The sequence below is a fragment of the Hipposideros armiger genome, unplaced genomic scaffold (assembly GCF_001890085.2).
Source record: "Hipposideros armiger isolate ML-2016 unplaced genomic scaffold, ASM189008v1 scaffold_52, whole genome shotgun sequence".
Classification (NCBI taxonomy): domain Eukaryota; kingdom Metazoa; phylum Chordata; class Mammalia; order Chiroptera; family Hipposideridae; genus Hipposideros; species Hipposideros armiger.
In genome coordinates, this window is record NW_017731402.1 from 2,469,901 (window position 1) to 2,485,075 (window position 15,175).

Here is a 15,175-nt window from a genome sequence, read left to right on the forward strand (position 1 = left end):
TTACTCAGAAAATCTCCGAGGTCTCCTACAGTCATCCCATAATTGAATTCTACCTAAAGGTGTATGCATAGGGGCAGGTAAATTAGGGGCTCCCTGACTTTAGCTTAGAACTTTGGGTGAATCCAGTGTCTAGGGTTTCAAGACAGGTAACCCCATACTTTTCTCTGACATCCCACATGTACTCTCGCTGGCCTAGCCACGCACATATACCCCCCATATATCTAAAGACATCTGAACTTGTGAGTTCCTGGTGTCTCCAGTAGGTAAATAAGTTCCTAGTGTCTGACTTGGGCCATGAATTGCTTTTCTCCATTAAAGCTGTTACGATTAGTTCTTAGAAGATAGGACTGGAACTAAATTCTGAAGCATTAAGAATTCTATAGGCTTTCGAAGGCTGACCTAGAAATCTAACTGCTCTTTGTGCCATGATTTCTGTGGATAAATGCACTCAGAGTTCCAAGCAACTGAATTCCAAACAAACTTAGAACCTCTTATTTGATGACCATCTCTATGGCAACATGGCAGCATCCTGAGTGTGAAAGTGTCACTGGCCTGTGATCCTAAGAAAACTTACCCGATTGCATGTGGAGTGGCATTGAGTGACACAGTGACACAGTCTGATGTGAATACAGAAATACAAATAGAATGGTTTCCTGTTTCCTATATTTAATATAAAATTAATTATCAAGAATTTAAGAAACAAAAATGTTCTTACAGCATCGGTCTTTTTTAACCTCACATGCATCATTTGCCTTTCTGTGGGCTCTGATTTGGGGCTCTCACTTTTCCATGTGTAAAAGCAGGAAGTATGAACCAGAATTCTCATGAAATTTTAAACTTTGCAGAGATCCAGAAAGGGTACCTTCTGTTCTATATTAACTCAAACGTTGAGAGTGAAGACTGCAGTGGTTTTAGGGAGTACTCTTAGCTATACTGGTTGTTTGCTTGGAAGTTTAAGTTCCTTGTTAAGGCAGTTATAAATTCTGACACCTGAGTAATTATAAATTTAAAATTTGTAAACACAAATAGTTAACAATTCTGCAGCAGACTGTCTTAATGTACAGTGCTATATCTAAATAGTAATCTCATTTGTTAAAGAAAAACGTTTACCATAAAACTGGTATTATAATATTATTTTGTTAATGTTTCTTCAGCTACAGTATTTCCTTTTGAAAGAACACACCTGCCTTTTATTGTTTCACAAAAATGGTTAGTGAGTCTGTCATTTCCAAGCTATACAAGCAACTAAATAGGTGATAAATAATGTTTTTTTAAGCAAAAGCCGATTTGGGGGGGAGCATACACTTACCATAGTATGCACAGTTTTAATTTTAATATTTAAAATGGTCTGGCAAGTATGAGTCTCATCTCTGAAAAATATTTTTTATAAAAAAAAAATGAAATAGTGCAGAAGGGTACTAAATCGTTCCTACTAGGAAAAGCTGAGAAGCTGTATGATTTCAAAGACACGCTCATAGAAAGCATGGAAGGATGTATGCCAGGTGATGCATGGTGGTTGTTTTGAGGCATGGAATTTGATGAAGAATAGTTGGGAAGGGTTTCCAGTTTTATTAAAGGTACTTCAAAAAGTGGTGGCATTATAGATAATTTTTAGTTTTCTTTTTTGTGTTAGTCTCTATATTTAAAAAAAAAAAACCTCCAAAATAAAAATCATGCTTCTGTTAAAAAGCACTTTTGCTAATACAAAGGTCACATATACACTCTATCTAATAGGCCTTCAGAAATGTGTCCAAAGTACCTTCTTTATACACTTCCCCCTAAAAGGAAAGTATTATTTTAAATTGAAGGCTTTTGCTTGAGTTTTGCATGCTTTTGCACAAAAGTGAATCAAATTAGCATGCATAGTATTAAGTATCCTCTTAATAGTATCTGTAGTAAGGCATAGAATGCTACTTTAAGACACTGGTCTCTGGTTACGTACATGGTAGCAATTATAACCAAGTTACTAACAGAGTGCGTTCTGAATTATAAACAAACAAGCTTCAAAGGATTCATGTTTTCTGGGGAAGGACATAAATTAAAACATCAAAGCAGTTTGTTTCCCTCAAGGGTCATAGTTATTTGGATCGCTTGTCAGTGCTAGAGAGCAACAAGTGGGCCAGAGTTATTGATTTCCACGTGTTACCAAAACATTTCCCATTGACAGATATTAATTGCTTATTAAGTGCTAAAGAGTTTGATGGTCCAAATATTGAATTTTATAATGAATTGGCCTTTTAGCTTTGCTTATCGTTAGGCAGTATGATTGCATTAAGGATACAAAGGTTTAAGCCAGCATATCTCCCACTCTAAGAATATCAAGTAGGTATTCCTGTCGAGTTGAATCTCAGTGATAGTCTATTTAATTTATTTTCCTTTGGATTTAAGTGAATTCTCTCTGACCGAACTATAGAGAATGCTTGTTTAAATATGCATTTATGACTATAATTAGTGAAATATCCAGTATATCTTGCATCGATTCCAGTTTTATGAATCTAGCGAATCATTGAAATTTCTATCAGAACAAAATTAGTAATTGTGATCATTGATATGAGTTTTTCTGTGTCATTCATTTGGTTAAAATATTTCTCCTCTTACTATTGAAAAGGATCTAAATGTCAAAATGAGCTACCAAATAGATATGTGTGTGTATATATGCATCTATACACACACAAATACACATGAACTCCATTTTAATTTCTTTTTGTTGTCTTTCCTAACTTTTAATGGCATGCCTTTTTTTTGGTCTTTTTATAATTACATTCAGAGAAATCTTAAATATATTGTATAAGGACCTTCCTAAAATATCAAAATTTGTAGATAACTGATGAAATTTAAGCAAATTTAAAATTAGAGATATTAAACTGTCAGTTTTGGCAGTTGATTATTATCGGTAGTCTGGAATTATAAATTTAATTCTAATTCAAATATATGTTTATGATCCTAGAAATTTGACTTTTTCATAATTTATTTCCTAATTTCAAACAATTGCTACTTGATAAGGGGTTATTATTTAAAAGATAAAATATTATCGAACTTGAAAGCAACTTTGTTAGGTATTAGCTACTGTGATCACCACAAAATTCTCTCCATGAAAAGGAATGTGTACATTAGGAGCAACATTGAAATCCTTTACTTAAGGATAAAAGTATTAGCTAAAAACTGAGCTTTCAAATGTGCGATCTTTAAAATAGACCCAGCTCTTTGTTTCCTGTCTGCCCCTTACACTGGTCCTGTCCCGTGCCGTTTCATCCTCATCCTTTGGGTCTTGTCACTCAGTCTGCCGGGTTATCTCAAGCACCTCCACTCAGTCATTTAACAGATATTCATGGAGAGACTGCTGTACCAGAAACAGCTGAGCGCAGGATCTGGGCCTCCCACATCCGTCTGTGTGCTAACTGCTCCAGACCTGTCTCCCCTTCCATAAGTCTTTTTCTGAGCTCCAGATCCGTCTTTCTCGCTTTCTGACATATTTCTACCTACCTACTCGGGTCCTCCACCTTAATATCTCCTTGTCCCAAACTAAGCTCGTTATTTCCCCTAACGACTTCCCACTTAGCCCTCTTCTCCCCTAAAAGCAGTTTCTTCCTCTTATGCCTCCCTGTCCTGCGAACAGCGAACAGCGTCGCCACCTGCCAGGTTGCCCTCTCCTCCCTGTCCACATGCAGTTCCTCATTCAGCTCCTAATTTATCTGCTACATTTGTCTGCCTCCCACCCAGACGTTTTTTTCCCCCCAAGCTTTTCTCTCCTCCTCCCTCTGCCAGAATTTTCATAAAACTGGTCTTATCTGACCATTCCAATTTAAAAACTCCAGAAAATTCCCTATTGACTATGAACTAAGTCCAAATTTCTTAGCACAACAAAAAGCCTGGCCTTAACGACCTTTTTGCATCATCTCCAAACCCTGGTTCTCCGCAAGCCCCTCTGCCCCCTGGCGCTTGCAGTGACAGTGACAAGGCGCTCGCTGCTTTCCGGGGCCTCTCCCATCCTCACTCTCACACGCTTGCTTACACTTTTCTGTTTACATCTAGGCCTTCTACTTCTTGTCCTTCTGGCCAACTTCTGTACCTTGTGCTGACACATCCTGCCCTGTACAGAGATTACTGCCTATTTTTCTGTGTTTCTGTGGCACCTTACATGTATTTCTGTTATGCCATTTATTACATCACACCGTAGTTGCTTACTCAGCCTGTCTCTCCCCTCCTGGATTCACTGGCCGGGGTCATATCCCATCTGTGTACTCTGATATCTAACACAAGGCCTAGAACACAATAAGCTTCCCAATAAACATTTTTAAGTACATTTGTGCTAAAAATATTTAATCCCATGATGTAGGCAAGACAGATATTTTGTGTCACCGGCACTGTCCCAAGCAAAAGAGAGGTCAGAGGGAACATGTGTGAGGGCCCTGTCCTACTATTCCAGCCAAAAGCCATTTTCTGTTAACCTTAACCCACATCAGAACCCCCAAAGATTAAATATACATGTATACTGGGGGTACCAAAAAAATGTATTCACATTTTAAGAGACGTTATCTATGCTCAAGCAGTAGTTCGCCGTGATCGGAAGTGTCTAGACACAGATGGTAACCACTTTGAGCACCTCTTGTAATTGCAGAAGTCAAACGTGACTTGTATTCATCTTTTGCTATTAGTATATATTGAGTATTACAATTTTAATAGAGTTTTCCTTTCTTAAAACGTGTATACATTTTTTGGGCACCATGTGTGTGTGCGTGCGCGTGTGTGTTCACGGGAGGTGGAGTACAACATATGGAATAGAGTCAGTGGAATTGTAATAGCGATATACAATATCAGAAGGGTAGTAGATTGGGAGAGTTACCACGTTGTGAAGGCTGTAAATGTCTAACCATTGCATTGTTTTGTACAGCTAAAACTAAAAAAAAATTAAAAATTAAAATAAAACCCCACAAAGATGCTGCCTTCCATCCCTTCCTGTGGACACCTGTCCCCGGAAGGTGTGCTGTGGAAGGGCCTGCACGGTTTTGAGCGGGAACAGGGACAAATAAGCCAGTTCCTGTGCCTGAGGAACTCCAAGTGGAAGCAATTGGGATTTACTTTTGTGACACAGTGTTTATTACCTTTAACAGTATTTTCTCCCGTGTTCTTTGAAAAATAGATCACCATTTTATATTAGTCCAATTCTTAAGAATCCTTTGAATGTTCACAACAGAATTTTCATACCATAGTCTGAGAATACAAAAGCAAAAATTTGTGCACTTTAAGATTTCTAGCATGGGTTTGACTAGATTTATGTTAGAAACACTGATGAAAAAATGCATAGCTTTGGGTCTGCCCAAATCTGAATGAAACATTTTCTGTTACTTTTTAAGCATACTTGAGTTATACTTTAATGAATGTTTTATAATTATTTCATACCAGCAATATGAATATTACATAACAATTTATTTACTATCCTTTTATTTAAAACTGAACCACATTTATCTAAATCACATTAGCATTCAGTGTTTGAGTAGCCATGAATTAGTCATATCTTTACTATGGCTAATTATCTTCAACGTTGAATTATATGAAAAATGTTATGGTTTGAATTTCGTCTTTAACTAGATTTTTTTCTTATGTTGCCATTATTGAGCTTAAGACTTGCACAATACTATTATACTACTATCATTTTATAAGCCCAAAATTGTGGTAATCATATTTTAAAATAATTGGAAGTTTGCAGTGTTTGGGATTTTTGGCAAACATAATTTTTGAAGTATAACTCAATAAAAGCGATCATTTCAACATGCAAAGAAAGGACCTATCAGTTGTGTATTATATAATTTAACTGAGTATTTTATAGTTACTTCATCCTGAAAATATTTGACGCAGTAATGCAGAAGGGGTGAGGAGGTCAACTGATTATCTACAACAAGAAAAGGGAAAACAGAAGATCTTACTCATTACTAGGTGACACTTATGGAAAAATTTTTCTTTGAATCTGAAAAAGTTCCTCAGTTGACTAGAAGGGGACAAAACTCCTAAAAGCAGTATAAATATTTAACAGAGGTTACTGTTATGACTATACCAGTTTAAGATTGGAAAACAAGTATTGATTTAAATGCTTATTCTCCATTTGTTCATTCACAGGCCTTTTTAAATTAATTTTCATAATTTATAATTGGTATTAGTGAAAATAAAAGCCCCAATATAATAAAAATCTGAAATTATTACTAATGCCTAAATTACCATCATGAAACAATCTTGACTATTAATGTTGATTCTTACTAGTCCTGGATAAAGGTATTGTGCGTGTGTGTGCGCGCGCGTGTGCAAGTGTATGTTGACGTATAACCCTCCACAAAAGAAACTTCAAAAACTATTGCTGGTTCGTAAGGATTCCCAATATGTGGATATTGAAAAGCTCCTTTAATTCATCACTGTCAGCTTATCCCCAAATGACATTTAAGTAACTTTCAGAAACTGAAAATAGGGAATAAATGTGACAGCTATTTTTAAGGAATACAGAAACTCTGTTTACTTGAGGCCTTATATTTTATAATAAAACTTAAGATAGCTCACTTTATTATATTTATCCTTAAATCTATTTTCCATTAAGATGTTAAAATGATACCAAATCTACTTGGTTTTTGCCCCGAATGTATATTCTTTTCAATTAGATAGCAATAGAAAATAATTCATTGGATAGTTCCAATACTCCTTGGATTGAAAAATGCTGCAACGGGTTGACTCTAACATAAAGTTGGCATAATGTGAATAAAAAGCACCACCTTGGCCCTCCATCAAGAAAAGAAATTATAGAGATAAACAACCCATTTTCAGCCCTCAAATCTCTGTTCAAAATCATTGTAGAATCGCCAAAGGGCAGCATCTAGGCTTATGTGCTTACACTGTAGGACAGCATGGCCGATAAGAAAAGCTGAGCTCTCTTCAGCGCTAGAGTTTTAGGAGTACGTTTACTATCTACTTTTCATTTTGGTTAATGCTTTTAGTTTCTGTATTTTGTGTCCCAACTGAGAGAGAGTCAGTCCCCTAATTTTATAATTATCCTTTGCTCTAGAAGTACTTATTTATCATAGGTAGGTATTATCTCTTTGGGGTGCAGATAAGCTAATGGGAGGGTAAAAACTTCACGTCCCCAGGACCAGGGGGAGAGGGAGACTGCTGATGAGAGAGATGGGGCCCCCATCCTCCTGTGGCCTGGGTATCTGGGGGAGCCAGCACAGGACACCTTCCTCCTTTCCATCTGATGAAGAAGGACAGGGCAGCCTTTAATCCTTAAGCCTGTCTTAAGGGCTCTGGAGCTGGGTCAAGGAAGAGTTTCCCTTCATCTACCGCTGTTGCAGTGGGATGGGGCCCCTGCCTCTCCCCATGGGTGTGCAGAATTACTGGGTGAGCGAGCTCCCTGGGGAGACCGGGCGTCCTCTGTGCCAGGCAGTGCTGACAGTCAATCTGCCATCCCCCCAGGGATGGTGGGCAGAGTATTTGTGGTGGGCTCCAACAGCACCAGGATGTGGCCGGAGGCAGGACAATACCAGGGACCCTCCACAGGACCTGCCCTGGATGGGAAAACCACTTCCAGGCCACCTGGGCTCAGGAGCCTAGGGGTTCTGTACGGCCCCTGGTATTGTGGGGGATGGGGCAGACACTCCCCCCCGAGGCCCAGCTCCTCACGGCTTACTCTGGAGCAGCTGCTGCAGCTGCATGGGCCGAGGCTGTGCCCAGCCCCGAGCACCACCAGGCATCCCCCAATCTTTACTATTTGGCCTGGGAAAGTCATTGAGGAGAGTTGGTGTACAATGTATGGAAGTGCCAGTTACATGAAAATCAGGTGTGTGCAAGTTGAAGACTGGCAGCTTATAGTTTATTTTACTTAACGTTCTGTGAAGCAATGGACTGGAGCCAGACTGCCTGGATTCCAGCCAAAACAAGTTACTCAGCCTCCCTGTGCCTTGGTTTCCTCGTATGTAACGTAGGGGATAATATAGTGTTCTTATGTCATAGAGGTGATATGTTAGGATTAAGACGTTTATGTGAAAGTGCTTACAGTAGCAACCAGTACACAGTAGGTGCTGCAAACATTTCTTTATGCCTTTTGGACTATCTGCAGTGCCTCCCACACTGACGCGCACTTATATAGCTTTTAGTTATAGTTTTACGTTTTATTAGATTGATGACAAAAGCTATTTTGCAGTTGGTCTTTGATAAACACAGTTTTTTTGTTTCAAAGTACGAAGTGATGTGACTCATTTTTATCAGTGACCACCATGATGAGACAGAAACATTCTCCTAAACACCCACGTGACAGGATGTGCGTCTTGAAAATTGACAAACTGGAGAAGCAGACAAGGAAATAGCCTCCATGGGCAGTCGCTGAACGGGAGTGTACTTTTGAGTGTAAATAAGCAGCCATAATGCAAAATTAATACAAAATTTGGGAAAGTGGAACAGAGGAGGACCGGGGGCGGGGACTGGTCACCTGTGTTTTGTCAGTAGAGGCCACTCAGGATTTGAACAGAACCAAGACCGTCCACTGGGCTCAGGTGCCTGCACGTCATCTCCTGAATGCCAGCCGTGCGCGTGCCAACAGCTTCACCAGCTTCTCCTCCGCGAGGAGTTCTAGCACATGAGCCTCTGACAGTATCCTCAGCCACGTAGCAGTCTCTGAGAAAGAAAGCGTCACGCCGGCTCTCCTGTGTGGTGCTATGTGAAACTAGCAACATGCCGCCACCTGTTCCAGTCCGGTTGGAAATTCCACGTTTTGAGACGTGGTTGAATAAGGTGACCTTTCAGGTACCTTCCAGCTCTAAGATGTCATGATTTGAAAGTTGGAGAGAGTTTAAGGAAAAGCCACAGAAATGATTTAAAAAGTTGGAAAATGAGACCCGAAAGGAAAGGTTATGGTCTCTGGGATTTATTTTTTTTTAATCCCAAATATAAAATATACATTAAAAAGGGGTCCAGTTGCTTTAGGAGTTTCACGTCTGTAAAAGGTAGCGTCTTGCTAAGCTGTTCTCCACCTCTGCTGAGGCCAAAATAAGAGGAAGCAGGCTGAAACGGAAGCATTTGGGATTTAGATTGGATATAAAGAAAAATTTTGTGACACTGCACATTGTTAAATACAGAAAAAGACCCTCAGGGGAGGCTTTGGACTCCTCCCTCGAGCTATTTTAAAGACTAGATTTTCATCTGTCCTCCTGCTTCCAGGCCGCCCTGCCCACATACAGAAAAGAATGGGTGACCTTTCAATGTTCTTGGCAACATCATATGGCCTTAAGAGCCCGTGCACAAAAGGGCTGCAAAAGGCTTAGTTCAGAGTGATAATTAAATTTCACTTGAGCCTTCTAATCGGCCACAGATGAGACTGTCTTTTTTTAATGTCATTATCATTTGCCTAAATTATTTATTGAGCTTATCATGCCTTTCTTTGAGCAGATAAGCCTTAAATATGTAATAAAATTTTCGCCAATTGGTCACTTCGGAGAAAAGAGGGAGTTTTTTTTTTTTCCTGAAAGCAATTAATTCTTAACTTTTCAACTCTTTGAAATGGCTTTTTTTTTTTTAATGAGTCTTTCCCTTGCCTAATGAACAAAGCTGTCAGTCAGAGCGACATCTTTGTCTTCCATCTGCCTTGAGCAGTTACCTCCCTGCCAGTCAGCCCTGAAATCAGTGGCCTCCTGTACTGGAATGTCAGAAAGGCATGCCAGTCAGACCCTGGTCCTGCCTCCGTCTCTGCCCTTTTCTGACTTGGGTGTAATCTGCAAGAGACACCAAATGTATGGCTGGTGCTTCAGGTACAGAGGTGAGCGCCCCCGGGGCCTCAGTTGGTATTCATTGTCTGTTATCCCGAAGAGGGACCAACACCAGGAAAACGGGGAGTTGTAGGGCTTTGGTATTACCTCCCTTCTCTTTTGGGGGCTCATCCTCACTTCCTAGGCACTCACTTCTCTGAGTATCTGAGTATATAGGCCCATCTCCAGCCTATTTCCTGCCTCTGTACACAGATGGATACTTCATTTAGGCTCACCCTCCTTTGCCACTAACTACCTTCATCCCAAATCAGCCGTGCTGCCCCCCAGAAGGCCTGTGACCGCAGCAGGCAGCCTTCTTCCCTCTCAGCTCCTATAGACCTTGGGGACTGTGACACTTCAGTCCAAGTTCTTTTACTGGTCACTTTATTTTAGCAAATGTTACACAAAATGTGTGGGTTAGTACTTTATAAACCTTTCCCTTGTGGTGGGATTTATGATAGCAGAATTTTACCTACTTTTGGAAATCTTCACAACTTATGTTACAAGGAGGGAAACGATTTTGTTTGGTTGGGGTTTTTTTCCCCTTCCCTTTAAAAAAGTGATGAGACCTGCAAATAAATATGAAATTCTCTCTTTGATCTTGTTCAGCTTTTAAACTGGGTGTCATATAGCCCCACTTGTTGGTTTTGATTCTCAAATTGGTCATCTGGAAGCTGAATATTAAGAACTCTAGGAAGAGAGAGATGACATAAAAAGCAGTTTTAAAGAGAATATTCTAGACAGCTATAGTTTCTGTAGACGCTGACCCAATCGTTTTAGAAATCCGTGTCCCTCCTTCTCTGTACAACAGAGCTAATTCTATTTCTTTGCAGAGCACATTGAAAGTGCCTGTTAAAAACTCGCATTGGTAAATGCGAGCATTGCTCATTCTTAATCCTGCCTCTCCTGTCCTTTTCTTCCCTAAGAGAAAGGGGGAGTGTTTAACAATTCAACACCCTGTCTCCTGCCAGGGATAAGGACTTGATTTCTTTTATTGTTCATAGCACTTCTTGAATTAGATTAATTTCCTCATATTCCATTTATGTCTATTCAAGAGAACAATTTCTTTGACTAAAAATACATCAAGACATGATACTCATTCGCATGTAAAAAGTAGACCAAACCTCCTTTGATTTCAAAACCTGTTATTTTGGAAAATGTGCTTTGCAGTTTAGCATTTAAGATCCCTACCATCGGGTGTGCCCCACCACAAAGCACTTGCAAGTGATCCCCGCACAGCTGTACCTCTAAAGCCCGAATAGAGGTTAAAGTCAGTTCAGGTGGCGCCCACACAGATCTTAGAAGTTCAGAGATGCTGAACAAAAGACAATGGAAACATTTCCATTACACTGAGGGCTGAAGCACCTCTTAGGCTGAGATTGTAATGAGCTCACCAGATGTACCAAACCATTGAAACCAGCGAGCTTCCCTGAGCTACCATGAGTGGTACTTGCTTTCTTATAAGACAACAGGTCTATCGGTTGACACTGCAGTCGGTACTCAGTGGTTTTTCTCTGTGTTGCTTGAATAGGGGCTCTGCAGGGTCCCTAGCGATGTGGCATGGGGGGGGGTGTTGATGTGTTCTGATCTAAAGTGTAGTTCCCCCTTTGTCTAAAACAGACTTTAATAAACTAGCAAATTAAGCTCTGTATCTAACAGGACCTCAACAACAACAAAGGAAACCAGGACAATGATTAGTGAAATGAGTAGGAAGTATTTATTATGAGACACACAGAATGAACATAAGTTTAGTTCTGCATTTTTCCCAGCAGTAAAGCAAGCACATGTTAGATTATGTAATTATCGTTACATGGTAAAAGAAAGCAACAAAATTTATCTGGAAAGATAAACATTTTCTTGGCAGAAAATTCCAAGATGAACTTAATTCACAGGATCTTCTATTAGACACTAGATAACGTGACACAGAAGTAAGTATTCAGGTGGATGTTCTAGATACCAGCCCTCTATACAATAGGAAGACATAATAGGAAATATTTCGTGAAGGCTTTTCTGAAGGAGCCCTGTGTGTCTGGTTCTCTGCCTTTACAGCAGGGCTAACATAGCCAGCCTCGCAGAGAGGCACGTCGGAGTGGTCACCGGGCTGCTACAGCTTCCGGACATGTGCTGGCTTCTAGCCAGCTCTCTGTTGCCATGTCTTACTGTCTGCAGCACATTCTGGTTGCTGATAAGGAGGGATGCTCATCTGAAGGAGGCAGGGATTTAGGGAAGGAAGACCCATCCACCTCTACATAGAGCTGGCCTTTGGGAAGCTTGCAAGCAGGGCTAACCTTTCTTAGAGGTGCTTTCAGTCTGTTCACACTTTTTGATGCATATTGGGACCCCAGAGCATGAAAGAAACTATTTTTGAATCAAATATTTTTAACGGAAGGGTTGCATTTAAGTACCATGCAGGACCAGGCAGGAAAGAAGGGAAGCAGGCAACTTGTGTCACATGCACAGGTCCTCTTTTGTGTGCGGGCAGGGACTGCTGACATGGAGGCCGAAGGGCCACTTTAGCTAAGCCGCGGCTGATGTCGCCACATGCAAGCAGAGGCCCGGGATGGCCGTAACCTCAAGTTTCAGGACAGGCTAGAAACCTTGATTTTATTTGATATTTAATGAATTCGAATACAGGCTCAGAAAACATTTTTTTTTCAAGATTTTATTGGGGAATTGGGGGAGGGGAACAGTGTTGGGGAATTGGGGGAAGGGGAACAGACAAGTTGCTGTCCTTTTTGTTTTTCAGTCTAGTTGTGGAGGACGTTGCTTCACTGGCCCATGTTGGTATTATCATTGCGCTCTTCCCGGGAGAGGCAATTGCTTGCCGGCCATTGGATGGCAACTCACGGCAGCTCACAAAAGCTCACGCCCGCTGCCGGCCAGCCCCACTGCAGCCCACACCGTTGATTGAAAAAGGAAACAATTAAAGCTGCTTTCCCAGTGAGCTCATTTAACTGATCTAGTAATTAGAATGGTCCATTTTTTTCTTTTAACTGGTTATGTTTTCTTTTTCTCTACAACTACAATAATTTTCATTTTAATACAGATGGTGTTAAGTTGGTTTCTTGCAATAATTATTCAGCATGCTCACTCTGGTGCCTAATTTAGCACCACGTTTGTGGGCTAGTACCATGGACAGTTACCACAGCTGGCTAATAAAATGCCACAGCCTGAACTCTGTTTCTGGACCACCTAGTGTGTTAGCTGAGGTCGATTCTGGCCTGTATAATCAGGGCATGTGTGTGTGTGTGTGTGTGTGTGTGTGTGTGTTTCATTAAATGGTATACTCAGGTGATTGAGTTATGGGATTGTTTACATTTGCCTGGTCATTTTTTTTTTCCAACTTTGCTGAGATATAATTGACATATAATGTTATGTAAGTTTAAGGTGATGATTTTGATACACTTATATGTTGTAAAATAGTTGCCCCCATAGCATTAGCTAATACCTCCATCCAGTCACTTTGTGTGTGTGTGTGTGTGTGTGTGTGTGTGTGTGTGTGTTGAGAACATTTAAGATCTACTTGTTTAGCAACTTTCAAGTATATATGCCTGGTCATCTGTAAGTAAGGAGGAGTGACACAAATATTACTAGTATTTAGTGAATTCTTATTCTTTGCCATGCATTGTGCAGAGTCTCATATATATATATATATATATATATATATATGTCCTTGTGTAATTGTCACAAAGCTCTAGGTGTTAACGATATCATTATTATCATCACCATTCCCACTTTATAGACACGGGTCCGCTAAGGTTAAGTAACTTGCCCAAAGTCCCACAGTCAATAAGTAGAGGAGCCCACATGCAGCCAGGCAGTCCCGACTCAGAGCCGTGTTCCCTGCTGGCCCCGAAGCCAGCAGGTAACATCTTCCCCTGTTGAAAAACAGCCATTGTTTTGGATCCCACGGTCCCTTGAAAGTCAAATGACAGGAAAGAATGGAACCAAGGAGCTCTGAGGAACACGCTTGTACACCTGTCCTTCTCTCCTCTCTCCCTTCCTCCCTCCCTGTAACCACGCAGATATACATTATGAGGGCGATCTTACAGAAATGTCTGTTATGTATGGGGCTGAATCCCATAATGAGCCTGAGGCTCCCACTGAGACTCAAGCTTCATAATTTTTCATCCAAAAATAACAGATGGAAACAAACCTCCCCGGTAGTGTCTTGGCTTAAGGGAACACATGTGCCCATTTCCGTCTGGACAAAGGGAAGAGACCAACTGACAGCTTAGCTTGTAGGCAGACTGAATATTGGTTAATGTAGTAGAGCTATGGTCTTTTTTTTTTTTCAAGATTTTATTGGGGAATTGGGGGAGGGAAACAGACAGGTTGCTGTCCTTTTTTGTTCTTCAGTCTAGTTGTGGAGGACGTCGCATCACTGGCCCATGTTGGTATTATCATTGCATTCTTCCCAGGTGAGGCAGATTGGCTGCCAGCCACTGGACAGCCGCTCACGGCGGCTCTTGGCAGCTCACACTGGCTGCCGGCCACTCACGGTAGCTCATTGCAGCCTACGCCGTCGCCAGCGACTCCCGCCAGCCCAGCTCCAGGTTGAGCTGTTGTTCACCATCTTAGCTGTAGAGGGCACAGTGTCACTGGCCCTCTTGTGGGATCTGAACTGGGGCCCTGCCGCTCAGAGCTGGCGTCCCAAGCCACTCTTAACCAACGCGCCACTCGGCCAGCCCATTATGGTCTTTAATAGTTGAGTGGAGGGACATTAATACAATAGTATACTCATTTGCTTAGTAGTATCCCAGTGTTTTCGATAACTATGCATATCATTAAATTTGAGTATTTTTTTATTAGTAAAGATCTATTATCAAAGACCTAGTCTAAAACACAACTTCATTTGTTTAATTCATGGTTAAATCAATGAGAGCTATTTGACGCTATTTGGCAAAGTCTCAAAATTATCCTGTTAACTTGTTTTTAATAGCATTTGATTTATATGGGTGCTCAAACCTACAACACATGCGTATATGCATGTTTACTAATTGCAGCCCTATGCATTTAAACACAGTGTTATTGGTGGGAAATGAAGCGTAAAGCATGAAAAATGTATAATTGTTAAGGGGTTGAAATTATAGTTTTAACTCCTCCCAGAACAAGGATGTGAGGATACAGCTTTGGTTGTTTTTAATTTCAGATGATTGAGGTTCCTGGGTAGATTTGGTGATCAGTTTCTTAACCTTCCTAATTAATTATAAAACTCTTCCCTCTAAAGGACATACGTGAATTAACTTATTGGTGTGTGCCCATTAATAGTCTATGCTTTTCTTTGGAAAAGCATAGAGACAGGTAGACTCCTCAGAACAAGACTGAAGCCCTTGGGTAAACCAGTGAGAGAGCTTTGGTTGCTTTCCCAATTTCTCTAACCCGATTTTATAAATAAA

General features: G+C 40.6%; 1 protein-coding gene across 1 annotated transcript in view; it reads left to right on the plus strand.

The window, feature by feature from the left end:
* WDR7 (WD repeat domain 7) overlaps positions 1-15,175 on the plus strand; it is a 320,651-nt gene that overhangs the window by 296,811 nt on the left and 8,665 nt on the right. The gene's annotated exons all lie outside the window — the stretch shown is intronic.